The sequence below is a fragment of the Neofelis nebulosa genome, chromosome 7 (genome assembly GCF_028018385.1).
Source record: "Neofelis nebulosa isolate mNeoNeb1 chromosome 7, mNeoNeb1.pri, whole genome shotgun sequence".
In the NCBI taxonomy this organism is placed as follows: domain Eukaryota; kingdom Metazoa; phylum Chordata; class Mammalia; order Carnivora; family Felidae; genus Neofelis; species Neofelis nebulosa.
The window spans coordinates 89,048,271-89,063,928 of NC_080788.1; the positions used below are offsets into that span (position 1 = coordinate 89,048,271).

The 15,658-nt window shown below is 38.3% G+C and overlaps 1 pseudogene; it reads right to left on the minus strand.

Annotated features, from left to right (window-relative positions):
• Positions 1-4,592: 4,592 nt before the first annotated feature.
• Positions 4,593-9,061, minus strand: LOC131517972 (transcription factor BTF3-like; annotated as a pseudogene).
• Between the last annotated feature and the right edge of the window lie 6,597 nt (positions 9,062-15,658).

Consider the following 15,658-nt stretch of genomic DNA (forward strand, 5'->3'; position numbering starts at 1 on the left):
AGGATGGGGCCTTGTGCATTATAGGCAATTTATAAGTAAATTACAACAAGTCCTTAACATGGCTTCTGTGATTCAATCTGTCTTTCCAACTTCAGTTGCGTCTCTTCCAGCACATAAAGTATGCTTGTTTCAAACAGTGAACCAAGATGCAGCTAGGAGCCATTATGGCTGGAGCAGAGTAACCAAGGAGAAAGGTTGTAAAGTATTTCAGAGAGGTAATGGGGGTAGGTGAGCAGCTGGTACAAAGCATTACAGGCCAGTTTAAGTCTAAAGGGAGTTTTAGGTGAAGTGATAATAAAATTTATGTTAACAGAATTACTCTGGCTGCTGTGCTGAGAAAAGATGAAATGGGGCCAAGAGCAGGAACAGAAACGAGACTATTGCAATAATTAGGCAAAATATAATGACTTAAACCAAGATGTTTAAGTTGTAAAAGTGGTCATCAGGTTTTGGGTAAAGATATTTCCCAGGGCATATGCTGGTGGACTATGGTGGTTGTGAGAAGTCAGGATGAGTAAAGATTTTACCTGAACAACTAGAAATGAATTGCCATTAGTTGAGATGAGGACTAGAATGAACAGGTTTGGGGATAGTGGATATGAGTGGGTTAGGAGTGACCCAAACTCTGAACATGAATATCTCCATTATTCAGTTTCCTTTAATGTTTTTCCATAAAGGTCTTAGATATCATTTGGGAAATGTATTCCTAAGTAACTGACTCATACATGGATAAACAGATTGCTCTTTTATTGAGATTAACAGACAAGTATACAAAACACCATATACAACTTTATGAATTGTTAGAATGCTGACAGCTATGTAATTGCTGAGGTGAAGAACTAGAACATTGCCAGGACCCAAGAATCCCTTCCAATGACTTCTCCCTCCCTTTCCTGCCCTACCATAACCACGTAATAAAACAAGGAAGCTCTAATCCATGGCAGCCTACTTCAGCAAACTAAAACCTAAAACAGTAAATTCCTTGAGATGCCTCAAGGTTAGGAAATTGAAAAACCTACAGACAGCCAATCACAAACAGCCAACTTGGCTTCCACAGATAAGGCAATTGCTTCAGCTATAGCCAATCAAATAATTTCCTTGCTTTGCTTCCTGTCTGCTCTATAAGAGCCTTTCCCCTAGCTCTTGACAGGAGTTTAGTGCTGCCCAGATTCAAAATTGTTTGCTCAAATTTCAAAATTTTACAGTATGTCAGTTTATCTTCTATACAACGCTATCCTGACTTTATGGTAGTCACTTACTTGGTTTCCTTCATAGTTTTGAAAGTGATTCATGCATTCTCAACATTGGTTTATTTTTTCATCTCCTATTTTTTACTCTACATAAATGAGATCATAATGAATTTTGTATTTTGACTTCTTTTGTCCACATGTTTCTGTGACTCATTTTTGTATGTCACTTAATATTTATCACCAGTATATGGATATTGAGATTGTTTTCAATTTTAGGGTCTTACAAGTCTGCTATAGAACATTCATGTCTTGGTAAACATATGCATGGATATATGGTATATTTAAGAGTGTAATCACTAGGTCACAAGTTACATATTTTTTAATGTGGATTTTCTAGATGACTAATGTTTTCCATTTTTTGAAAAAAACCTTTAGATATCCTCTTTGGGGACTCTCTCTTCTTGATTTTAAGAGTTCTGTATTTATTCTGGAAATAAGTCTATTGAATATATGCACTGCAAATATCTTCTACTTTGTAGCTTGGCTTTTCACTTTTTTAATGGTATTTTTTTTGATTAAGAAGATTTCTTGATTAGGGGCTCCTGGGTGGCTCGGTTGGTTAAGTGTCTTGACTCTTGATTTTGGCTCAGGTCATGATCTCTCTCAGTTTCATGATTTCGAGCCCCACATCCGGCTCTGTGCTGACAGCACTGAGCCTGCTTGGGATTCTCTCTCCTCTCTGTTCCTTCCCTGCTCATGCTCTCTGTCTCAAAATAAATATATAAAGTTAAAAAAAAAAAAAAAAAGATTTGTAGGGCACCTGGGTGGTTCAGTCAGTTAAGCATCTGACTTGATTTTGGCTCAGGTCTTGATCTCATGGTTCATGGGTTCGAGCCCTGCATTGGGCTTTGTGCTGTTGGCCCTGTCCACGTGGACCCGGAGGGATTCTCTCTGCCCCTCCCCCACTCTCTCAAATAAACTTAAAAAAGATTTCTTGATTATAATATTAAGTTTATCCATATTTTTATGGTTGATTCCTTATGTGTCTTATTTAAAATTCCTCTCCTCTCGCAGATGGTGGGTTAGAGCCCCGTGTCAGGCTTAGTGCTGACAGATCAGAGCCTGGAGCCTGCTTCAGATTCTGTGTCTCCCTGTCTCTCTAGCCCTCTCCCCACTCTCTCTCTCTCTCTCAAAAATAAATAAACATTTAAAAAAATTTAAAAAATTAAGCGCCTCTCCTCATTTCAAGGTCAAGAAAATAGTCTCATATTTTATCTTTAAGAAGCTGTGTTACCTTTTCTCATGTAACTCGATTATTTTCCTGGAATTGGTTTTTGTGTATGCTGTGATTTGGGGGTTATTTCTCATTTCTTTTTTCCAGGTGAATGTAAAATTGCCCAATCTCAGTTACTGAAAAGTTTGTGCCTTCTACATTACTCTGCAGTACCACCTTTTATATCTAGTATCCATATATTCATGGTTCTCTTTCTAAGCTCTCTAATCTGTTCCATTGGTCTATTCTATGCTTGAGTTGATACCACTGTCTTGCATACCTTAGCTTCATATTAAGTCTTAATATCAGAGCAGATTCTTCCACCTTGCTTTACTTGACTCTGCTGGTATTCTTGCCTATTGCTTTTTCATATAAATTTCAAAGTCACCCTTTGAATATCCACACACACAAAAAAAATTGTTGGGATTTTGACTGAATTGCTTTGAATCTACAGATTGATTTGGGAATTGACCCCACTGAGTCTTCCAATCTATGAACATGGCATTTTGTTAGGAATCAGGATAATGGTTATTGCCTGTTTTATGTTTTATATAAACAGATTCTTTTATATTTGTTCAACATTAGGTTTGTGAGGTTCATTAATTTTGCAGTTTGTAATTATCTTTTTTTGCTGTGCATTACTCCACTTTGTGCATATTCCACAATCTGTGTATCCATTCCATTTTTTTTTTTTTAACGTTTATTTATTTTTGAGACAGAGAGAGACAGAGCATGAACGGGGGAGGGTCAGAGAGAGGGAGACACAGAATCTGAAACAGGCTCCAGGCTCTGAGCTGTCAGCACAGAGCCCGACACGGGGCTCGAACTCACGGACCGTGAGATCATGACCTGAGCTGAAGTCGGCCGCTCAACCGACTGAGCCACCCAGGCACCCCATCCATTCCATTCTTGATGGGCATTTGTGTGGTTTCCACACAGTTTGAAGCCAGTATGAACAGTGCTACTACCAACATACTTGTCCATGTGTTTTGATGAACATATGTAAACATTTCTCGTGGTATATATAAGGCACCTGATTTTTAAGTTAAAATGGAAAGTTCAGTGCCTGTGGCTTCTTCCTTTTCTGGTCCAACAATCCACAACATCAATTTTATCGTGCATAAAATGCTTACTTCTCTTAAGGGATATTTTTATGGATCTCATTTCTTTTCCTTTGATTCATTTCTCAGATACAGTATTTGAGTTGTTTGGTATTTGTCCCTGCAAAAACTCTTTCACCTTCTGCCTTTAAGTTGAAAGCAGTTTCCTTGGGCTCTCATAAATGCTTTTAAGATTTCTTGCTTTTTTTTTTTTTTTAACATTTATTTATTTTTGAGAGACAGAGCACAAGCAAGGGGAGGGGCAAGGAGAAAAGAAGACATAATCCAAAGCAGGTTCCCAGCTCTGAGCGTCAGAGGGCCCGATGCAGGACTTGAACCCACGAACCGTGAGATCATGACCTGAGCCGAAGTCGGATGCTTAACCAACTGAGCCACACAGGCGCCCCCATATTTTGTTTTTAATTAATCTTTTTCGTATGTCTTTTGAGCATATTAAGGTCCATCACTTAATAATGTTTTTTAACAAGGACACTTTTCTCAGCTTACCTGTCATAATAAAGAGTCAAATAAACTTCCTAGGACATTTATAATTCAGGTTGTTTTACATTTAATTTTTAATTTATCATAAAATGATTCGTTAAATAAAAAGATATAGGAATCAACTTTTTCAAAAAAGTTGCTATTAATAATCCCAATATAATTATTGAATAGTTTTGTCTTTCTCCCTATATTGAAATGTAATCATAGAGCAAATTAACATATTTTCATTGGTCTATTTATAGACTCTATTCAATTGAGTGCTGTTGCATTAAGGTTGTGTTATGGTAGGTTTTAATATCTAGTGTGCTAAATTCTCCCCCAATTATGTGTTGTTTTTTTAACTAGGCAAAGAACTTCATTAACCTCTGTTTCAAAATTTATTCCCAGGCTTCTTCAGCTTAATTAGCTGTGAAGAATGAATTGTGACAAGCAAAAAACTGAAAAGAGCTGCTAGTGGCTAGGGGACTTGGGCTTAAAACTATCGGATCTAGATTTTATCAGGTTCATGAACAAAATTTTTAAAAGCAGTTATAAATAGTAGCAGATGCTACAGTAAAGTAGCATCTCCCAGTAACTTCTTTGAGTTCTGTCTTCTTCAGAAGCCAACTTCCAATCACATTGTTGCATTCTTGGAAATGCATGAAAATTATCCACAAGATCTGGAACTTCATTATCAGTCTCTTCAGTAGCAAGTGATGCTTTTCCATCCCCAGAGAGTTTAGACAGAACTTCTGCCAGTCTCCTTACACTAGTCCCACTGTCTGTACCAAGCTGGGTTAAGATGCTGGGTAGGCTTTCTGTCAGCAGTTTTGCCTCAGCATGGCCTGTAATGGTGAAAGCACTGGCTGCCAGAGACACCTGAACTTTAGAGTTGTGATAATGCCTCACTGTTCCTTGATTTGTAAATATAGTCACCTCTTCAGTGTGAGAGATATTGTTGACTCCTAATATTCTTTCAGGAGAACTAAAGATTTTTTCTCTTCTGCTGTAGCTATTCTGTGAACCACCTTCTTTCTGCAAGCAGTTCCTTTTCCACCCGTGCGTACTTGTGCCTGCAGTGTGGTGAGTTTCTCCTGGCTCACGATAGTTCCTTTCTTCTTGTCGGGGTGGAAGTGGGGTTGTGCAGGGAGCTAGGGTTGTCACTCAAGGGGTTGCAGGCAGACCAGCTGAGATTAGGGGCACACAGGTAGGGATGCCCCCAATTATACTTTTCCAAATGTTCCAAGATAATACATATTTTAATGAAAACTTTAGAATCACTCTTCAAGTTTCCAAAAAACTAATTTTGACGTTGATTGTATTGAATTTATAACTTAGGAATAATCAATATCTTTAGAATATTGACTCTGACTAAACAAACTACTGTTTCTCTCCATTTATTCTATCATATATGTTAGTAAAATTTTAGTTTTCTTCCTACAGGTTCTGCACATTTTTATTAAGTGTAGGCCTAGGGTTTGTGTGCATGTGTCATTTGCTATTTTGAATAGGAATTTTTCCCTGCATCATATATTCAGTTAGTTGTTTGTAAATAGAAAATTTGGAGATATTTTCCAGTCTGCAAGAAGCTGCTTTGTTTTCCTCTTGTTTATAGTGAAGACTTCTGTGACTATTTCCCTCTATCCAGTGACTGATTGAATCATAGTTAAAGAAACCAAGTAAGGCACTTCACCAGAAAGGCGAAAATTTCTTTTTAAAAAAATTTTTTTTAATCTCTACACAATGTGGGGGTCAAATTCATGACCCTGAAATCAAGGGTCGCATGTTCTTCTGACTGAGCCGGCCAGGCGCCACAAGAAAATTTCTTTTTGTTATAGGTTGGACCTATAACATGTTTAACTGATTTAAACAGTAAGTCTTAATTCATTAATAGCTAATTTTTTCCCCTATGGCTATTACCAACAATGCTCTGTTGAACCTCCCTCTGGTATCAGGCTTTCTTAACAATTTGGTCCAATTCTGTACCCTTAAAAAAAGCCCTTTTTTTGTGAAATTGAGGGACAAAAAGGGTTGAAAAGACTTCGCTTACTACATTCTGTTTTATAGTTTTGACTTTGGAACCATGTGAATGGTTCATATAAAAAACTTGAATCAACAACCTAACCTTACACCTTACAGAGCTGGAAAAAGAACAGCAAATAAAACCCCAAACCAGCAGAAGACAGGAAATAATAAAGATTAGAGCAGAAATCAATGCTATTGACACCAAAAAACAGAACAGATCAATGAAACCAGTAGCTGGTTCTTTGAAGGAATTAACAAAATTGATAAACCCCTAGCCAGTTTGATCAAAAAGAAAAAGGAAAGGACCCAAATAAATAAAATCAAGAATGAAAGAGGAGAGGGGCGCCTGGGTGGCGCAGTCGGTTAAGCGTCCGACTTCAGCCAGGTCACGATCTCGTGGTCCATGAGTTCGAGCCCCGCGTCAGGCTCTGGGCTGATGGCTCGGAGCCTGGAGCCTGTTTCCGATTCTGTGTCTCCCTCTCTCTCTGCCCCTCCCCCGTTCATGCTCTGTCTCTCTCTGTCCCAAAAATAAATAAAAAACGTTGAAAAAAAAATTAAAAAAAAAAAAAAAGAATGAAAGAGGAGAGATCACAACCAACACAGCAGAAATACAAACAATAGTAAGAGAATATTGTGAGGAATTATATGCCAATAAAATGGACAATCTGGAAGATTTGACCTCAGCCGCAGCAACTTCTTACTCAACACATCTCCAAAGGCAAGGGAAACAAAAGCAAAAATGAACTATTGGGACCTCATCAAAATAAAAAGCTTCTGCACAGCGAAGGAAACAATCAGCAAAACTAAAAGGCAACCGACGGAATGGGAGAAGATATTTGCAAATGACACATCAGATAAAGGGTTAGTATCCAAAATCTATAAAGAACTTATCAAACTCAACACCCCCCCCCAAAAAAAAAACAATCCAGTGAAGACATGGGCAGAAGACATGAATAGACACTTCTCCAAAGAAGACATCCAGATGGCCAACCAACACATGAAAAAATGCTCATCACTCATCATCCAGGAAATACAAATCAAAACCACAATGAGATACCACCTCACACCTGTCAGAATGGCTAACATGAACAACTCAGGCAACAACAGATGTTGGCGAGGATGCAGAAAAAGAGGATCTCTTTTGCATTGTTGGTGGGAATGCAAGCTGGTGCAGCCACTCTGGAAACCAGTATGGAGGTTCCTCTAAAAATAGAACTACCTATGACCCAGCAATTGCACTAGTAGGTATTTATCCAAGGGATACAGGTGTGCTGTTTCTAAGGGGCACATGCACCCCAATGCTTATAGCAGCACGATCAACAATAGCTAAAGTATGGAAAGAACCCAATGTCCATCGATGGATGAATGGATAAAGAAGATATGGTATATATATATACAATGGAGTATTACTTGGCAACAAAAAGGATGAAATCTTGCCATTTGCAACTACGTGGATGGAACTAGAGGGTAGTATGCTAAGCAAAATTAGTCAGAGAAAGACAAATATCATATGACTTCACTCATATGAGGACTTTAAGACACAGAACAGATGAACATAAGGGAAGGGAAGCAAAAATAATATAAAAACAGGCAGGGGGGACAAAACATAAGAGACTCTTAAATATGGAGAACAAACAGAGGGTTGCTGGGGGGGTTGTGGGAGGGGGGATGGGCTAAATGGGTAAGGGGCATTAAGGAATCTACTCCTGAAATCATTATTGCACTAGATAGTAACTAACTTGGATGTAAATTAAAAAAATAGATAAATAAACTTGAATCAAAAGGAAAAGAAAATCCCTAAAAATGTGAAACAAATAGATACAAGTGAACTTTAGAGTATATCATTGATGGTATAACCACACAGAAAAAAATATTTGAAATGACTTTAAAACTCAATCATTTGATGTACCTTCCTGGCAGGATATATCTTAAGTAAATAAAATAGTCAGTTGTAATTGGTAGTTCTATTGTTAGTGGTAATATTAGTATTGTCACTTTGAAACTACTTTGTGCACTATATATATATATATATATATGTGTGTGTGTGTGTGTGTGTGTGTGTGTATGTGTATATATATGTATATATGTATATATATAATGCATAAACAAGTAATTATGTTAATTTCATTAAATATTTTCTGTGTAATAAAAGATACAAAAATATAAAATATAAATAAAAATATAAAATCAAAGAATTTAAGGGAAAACTCTAATTTCATTTGATTTGGAAATAACTATATGAATTCATAATTTAGTGTTCTTTCAAAAATTCACATGTTTCCTAGCTTTGTCTACAGAGTGGGCATAGAAATAATGACAGTCCAAAAGTGGTGAGGCATCCCAGTGCTGTAGTCTCTGAATGCTATTTTCCAACAAAAAGAAGCAGGGCTCCTTGAAGAAATGGCTGACCCTAGATCTAGGGCAGGAAATGTACAAGATGAGCTTGTCATGATAGAAAGCGGGGATGCTAAGGGGCACTTTTGGAGGTTTCTGAGACAACTCATTCTTTTTTTATTTTTTTAAGTTTATTTATTTATTTTGAGAGAAAGAGAGAAAGGGTGCAAGCCGGTGAGGGGCAGAGAGGGAGAGAGAGAATCCCAAGCAGGCTCTGTGCTGCTAGCACAGAGCCCGATATGGGGCTGGATCCCTTGAACCATGAGATCATGACCTGAGCCAAAACCAAGAGTCAGATGCTTAACTGACTGAGCCACCCAGGCACCCCTCTGAAAATTTTGTTTTAAGTGACACTGTACCAATGATGGCTTTATTATAAGTTTTTTACTTACATGTATCAAAGTTGGGTTTTTTTTTGTTTTTTATGGGGTTTCTGGACCACAAGAAACACTAGAATGCTGATTTTCATTTGCATAGTAATAAAAATCTGGATATTAAATAAGCACTCAAGTTCATCCTCTGCTTTTTGGATTATGTGATGGCTAATATTATGTATCAACTTGACTGGGCCACGAGTGCCCAGATTTTTGGTTAAACATTGTTCTTGATGTGTCTGTGAAGGTGTCTTTTATTTTTTTAAGTTTATTTACTTTGAGAGAGAGAGAGTGCACTCACACATGAGCAGGGGCAGGGCAGAGAGAGAGAAAGAGAGAGAGAGAGTCCCAAGCAGGCTCCTCGCTCAGAGCAGAGCCCAACTTGGGGGCTCTATCTCACAACCTGAGATCATGAGCCAAAATCAAGTCCATTGCTTAACCGACTGAGCCACCCAGGTACCCCTGTTAGGGTATTTTGGGTGAGATTAACATTTGAATTGGTGGACTGAGTAGAGCAGATTGCCCTCCCTAATATGAGTGGCCCTCATCCAATGGCCTGAATAGAACAAAAAGCCTGCCCCTCCTACAAGTAAGAGGGAACCCCTCCTGCCTAACTGCTATGAACTGCACATAGGGTTTTTTTCAGCCTTTGGACTTGAACTGAATGATTGGCTCTTGAGTTCTGAGCTTGCTGGTTTTTGGACTGAAACACTACTGGGTCTCCTGAATCTCAAACCTACAAACTTGGATTGGAACTACATCATAGGCTCTTTTGGATCTTTGGCTTGCTGACTGCCCATCCTAGAACTTTTCAGCCAATTCCTTATAATCTCTTTACATATAGCCATCCATACTATTGTTCTATTTCTCAGGAAAACCCTGACTAATGACGATTAATTACTCTGTTTGATATCCCTTCACTTCTGCAGATTTGAATTTTAACTTCTAATCTTCTCAGTTGAAAATAAAAATTAAAAATTAGTACACATTAAAAAATAGTCAAATGAGAGGTGGCTCAGTCAGTTGGACTTCTGACTTTGCTTAGATCATAATCTTGGGTTTCATGGGTTTGAGCCCCGTGTCAGGCTCTGTGCTGACAGCTCAGAGCCTAGAGCCTGCTTCAGATTCTGTGTCTCCCTCTATCTCTTTGCTCCTCCCCCACTCAAGCTCTGTCTCTCAAAACTAAATAAACGTTAAAAATTTAAAAAAAAGGGGCGCCTGGGTGGCGCAGTCGGTTGAGCGTCCGACTTCAGCCAGGTCACGATCTCGCGGTCCGTGAGTTCGAGCCCCGCGTCAGGCTCTGGGCTGATGGCTCGGAGCCTGGAGCCTGTTTCCGATTCTGTGTCTCCCTCTCTCTCTGCCCCTCCCCCGTTCATGCTCTGTCTCTCTCTGTCCCAAAAATAAATAAAAAACGTTGAAAAAAAAATTTAAAAAAAAAAAAAATTTAAAAAAAAATAGTCAAATGAGAGTGGAGGTTCCAAGATAGTAAAAAATTGCTCCCTTGAGAATGGTAAAGAAAACTTCATGAACCTGACATTTGTAAGAATGTCCCCCAGAGGTCCATGTCCTAGTTGGGGAACTCTGGAGTGTGAAAAGCTCTACCTCTAAGTCAGAGGTGATACTGTGTAATCATTATTCCTGGGCAGACAGAAAGATGAAACTTACCTCCTCTCCTCTCACTTGCGGTTAAGTGGAGCCATGTACTTCATTTTGGCCAACAGAGTGTAGACAGAAGTAATATAAACTACTTGCAGTTCTGGTCTTTAATAGCATTGGATGTGATTCTCCATCTCTCTTCTTCCATAGTGACCTTGGATGCCTCATATTTCAGATGGTATAGCTATGTTAGCTACATCAAGGACAGCTCACATCAGACAGTAGTGTGAAAAAAAAAAACAAATTTTTATTGTATTAAGTCACTGAGATTTGTGGGTTGTTTAAAAAAAATTTTTTTAATCTTTATTTATTTTTGAGAGAGAGACAGAGTGTGAGCAGGGGAGGAGCAGAGAGAGAGGGAGACACAGAATCGGAAGTAGGCTCCAGGCCCTGAGCTGTCAGCACAGAGCCCAACTCGGGGCTCGAACTCACGGCAGGGCTGGAACTCACGAACCATGAGATCATGACCTGAGCAGAAGTCGGGCATGGGATAGTAAGATTATGTTTATTTTGCTTATGAACAGTTTGATAAAAAGAATTCCCAAATTATAGAGTTAGATTGACAGTCCAACACAAGAGTTCTTAAAAATGGAAAGGAAGATGTGACTACAGAAAAAAGACACAGAGGGATGCAATGTTAATGGGCTTTGAAGATAGAGGAAGGGGCCTCCAAGAAGGTGGAAAACACAAGGAAACAGATTCTCCTGTTGAGCTTCCAGGAGAGAACAGAGCCCTGCCAACACCTTGATTTTTGCCAAGTGAGGGTTTCATTGGACTTTTGACCTACAGAAAAATAGGTGAATTAGTGAATAATTAAATAACTAAATGTGTTTTATTTATTTTAAATTATTTTTTAAAATGTTTATTTTTTTTGAGAGAGAGAGAGAGACAGAGAGAGAGAAGGGGACAGAGGATCTGAAGAGGGCTCCACACTGATAGCAGGAGACTGATGTGGTGCTTGAACTCACAAACCATGAGATCAAGACCGAAGCCGAAGTCGGAGGCTCAACCAACTGAGCCACCCAGGTGCCCCAAATGTGTTTGTTTTAAGCCATTGTCTTGTAATTTGTTACAGCAACGAATAGGAAATTAATAGTTATATAATTAAATAATGACACTGTGATTATATTAGCTTAAATAAAATATACTCAAATTTCACCTGATTCTTTTTATCTTTAATGTGGGTATTAGAACATTACATATATGGCTCACTGTTTATTTCTATAGGACAGTGCTGATTTAGAACATTACGGCTGGATCATTCTGTGTGTTGGAGAATTGCAAAATTAATTTTTGAGAACTCTTGGACTGTCCTCAAGCCCTCCTTTGGGTTACCTTCAAGGTAGGTCTGGGAGATAACTTTCTATTTAGTCATTAGACCTCTTGAACTCCTCAGCTTTCATAAAACAGTATCAGTCTCATCTCCATTCTGCTGAGTTAAAGCATATGATTCAGCATTAATAGGCAAGATAGAAGAGTTCTACATGTTCTACATATTGTCAGGGAACATGACCTCATACTCACAGTTGTTCAGTACTTACCAATTTGAACAAAATCACAGTTTAGTGTTCATTTAAAGAAGTCATGCTATTGCTGAAATTACAGAAGCCAAGATAAATGTTACACATCTTTCTATAGGTCTAGCTCAGGACTAACAATAAATTTTTGCACAGAACATACTATAGGGTTTTTTTGTGATGGAAACCTAGCTAGACACTATCTAGACACCAAGTATTTCTTCTTTGTGGGTATACATTTCTTAGCCTTCCTTGGAGTTAGTTTGTAGCCACGTGATTAGGTTCTATCCAGTGGTAGTAGGCAGAGGAGATAATACTCTGCTGTCAGCACAGAGCCTGCTTTGGATCCTCTGTCCCCTCTCTGTCTGCCCCTCCCATACTTGTTCTCTTCCTCTTTTTCTCTCTCTCAAAAATAAATGAACATTAAAAAAAAGCATCAAAAGGAGCTTTAAAAAAATCCATCCATTATCATTCACACATTCTCTATTCCTTCTATATTAACTTCAGAGGCTACATGTTCAAGATGGCAAAATCACAAAATGGAAGGATCCTGGATCTCTGAGATACCATGTGGAAGAAAGCCACCAAGTGAAGTTGGATGACTGAGTTTGTAAGAAAGAAGCCATTGCTTTTTTTCTTTTTTTTTTAATGTTTGTTTATTTTTGAGAAAGAGAGACAGAGTGTGAGCGGGAGAGGGGCAGAGAGAGAGGGAGATCCAGAATCAGAAGCAGGCTCCAGGCTCTGAGCTGTCAGCACAGAGCCCGACGCAGGGCTCGAACTCAGAGACTGAGAAATCATGACCTGATCTGAAGTCGGACACTCAACCGACTGAGCCACCCAGGTGCCCCAGCCATTGCTTTTTTAAGTCAAAGAGATTTTTGTGGTTTATTTGTTGCCATAGCATATCTTAGCTTACCCTTAATAATACAGTTCTGTTTAATAATGACTTTTTAAGAGTTGTTTAATTCTGGAAATCACAGGGATAAGTTTATTTCCAACTACCCATAATATTCAAAGTACCCATGCCCATCATCCAGCAGGTAGACAGCTCTGGAAATATAACTAATTTAAAAATGTGGAAATATTCCATGTATCCTTGGGGGCGTATATGAAAATTCATAAAGTTATATTAGAAGACCATGATAAATTTTGTTATAATTCTATAAAGTTATAGTTTGGTGACCTACTGGAAACTGGGTACTTGTAGATTTTAAACAAAGATAGTACAGATGGCATTTCTCTTGTTTCTATTCATGATATCAGGTCTTAGTATTTTCCAAAATAAAAAGTACTTCTTCAACCACATTTTTATTATTTCAAACCATGTTCCTACATTTTTCCAGGTAGCTACATTGTTAAAGTATTTCTAGATATTTTGGAAGCTCAAAGAATAATGGCAAAACTCCTCTGTACTTTTTATTTATTTAATCATTGTTTTACATATTTCTTTTTTTTGTGATGTTTATTTTTGAGAGAGAGAGAGAGAGAGAGGGCATGAGCAGGGGAGAGGCAGAGTGTGAGTGGGACAGAAGATCCAAAGTAAGCTCTGTGCTGACAGCAGAGAGCCCCATGTGGGGCTCAAACTCACCAATCATGAGATCATGACCTGAGCAGAAGTTGGATGCTTTACCGACTAACCCACTCAGGCACCCCTCACATATTTCTTTTGTAATTAATAGGAATATTAATTATATATCAGAACCTACTTTATTACTGAAACTGATAGAGTTTATATAGTATTTATACTTGTAACAAGCCAGTGAGGCTATTCTTTTAAAAAATCCTTCATAGGGGCACCTGGGTGGCCCAGTAGGTTAAGGGTTCGACTCTTGGTTTCAACTCAGGCCATGAACTTGTGATTGGTAAGATCAAGCTCTGTGCGACAGTGCGGAGACTACTTGGGATTCTCTCTCTCTTTCTCTCTACCCCTCCCCCACTTGCATGTGCTCTCTCTCTCTCTCTCTCAAAATAAACTTTAAGAAATCAATTTAAAAAATAATAAAAATTCCTTATAAACACACAGAAACCCTGTTTTTATATTTTTATCATACAACTATAGTGGGAAATGACATTCGATTCAGAATCCTAGACTGATGTCAAGACTAGCAGCACTTCACAAAGCCAAAATTGTACTTTTTTGAAGGAGGAAATAGGGTGAGGATAAGAGGAAGAAAAAGCACCACGAAGAATGATACACAAAAGACATTTGAAGAGTCATTACTTTCCCAAGAGTTTAGAGGGATATCTCTGTACTTTGTCCTGTCCAGGTGAGTCACAGACTCATACACCTCATAGCTATACTAGTGACAATGTCATGGGCTCCTGTAGTGTTGTTTCTAATAATGCACATGCTTAAAAGTTCAGGAGGACTAATCACAAGGAATTTTAATGCTGAAAGATGCAAATTTTCTGCACTGAGGGCTTTGGGAATGAGATGTTTATGATGGCATACGTATGAGATCTTGAAAACATATTAGAAGTTATGACAGAGTCAAGTTTAGTCACAGTATGCAATGATTGTAATGTGAATTTTTGCTTCTGTAGTTATCTGTAGGAAACTTGAAATCCCAACCAAATCTCTCTTGCCTTCAAGATCATTCCTTTTGCCATCAATTTACATATGTGCTGAGAAATAGAAATTCATTTTACTGCAAGTTTAAGAAACATGCTATTTGAAAAGTATTGGCAATTATTTCCCAGGATCTCATAATATGTTCCAAATCCAAATACTAATTACTCACTTATTCTCACTGTTTATGAGGTTAACTAAGAGTTGCTATCAGATGTCCCTTCAGTTGGACTAAGCATTAGCTTAGTCCAGAGGGGTAACTTATGGGAAAAAAAATTGAGAGCAGTAAAGTTAATCCAATAGTAGAGACCTTGTTTGGAGTTTCCTTGGGTGGTAAGATCTGCACTATTGAAATGAGCAAGGACATGATTAACATGCTTTAAAAAATTGTAACTGGAAAGGGAATTTGTCATTCCTACACAAACCATAATAAAAACAATTTTCAGATAATTCCAGAAACTTCCAAAATAATGTGGCTTGTGAAGATAAATTCCCAAGATTTCTTTCATTACATTGTGGGAGATAAATAAACAGAACATAATCCCACATGACCCAGGAAAAAAATCCATAAATTGTCAGCTCTTCAGAGTCACTGGCCAGGATGACATCAGGCCACGTTTTCTAGGATCTCAACTAGCAACCTTGCCCCACAAAAATAACTTTTTTTTAATGTTTATTTTTTGAGAGAGAGAGACAGAGCACGGGCATGGGCGGGACAGAAAGAGAGGGAGACACAGAATCTGAAGCAGGCTCCAGGATCTGAGCTGTCAGCACAGAGTGCGATGCGGGTCTTGAACTCACTGTCTGTGAGATAATGACCTGAGCCAAAGTTGGATGCTTAACCCACTGAGTCACCTAGGTGCCCCCCCCACAAAAACTTTTTAAGTTAGTAAATGCCCTGGATCTTATTGATTTGATGTCAAGTAAATTATTTTTTGGTGCCAAAAAACATACACTTAAGATAGTTGTTGTGTGAAATCTTGTTGTAATGAAAAGTGTAGACTCATATACATCATAAATGATAAATAGTGTTTAGAAATATTATGTCTTGGGGCGCCTGGGTGGCGCAGTCGGTTAAGC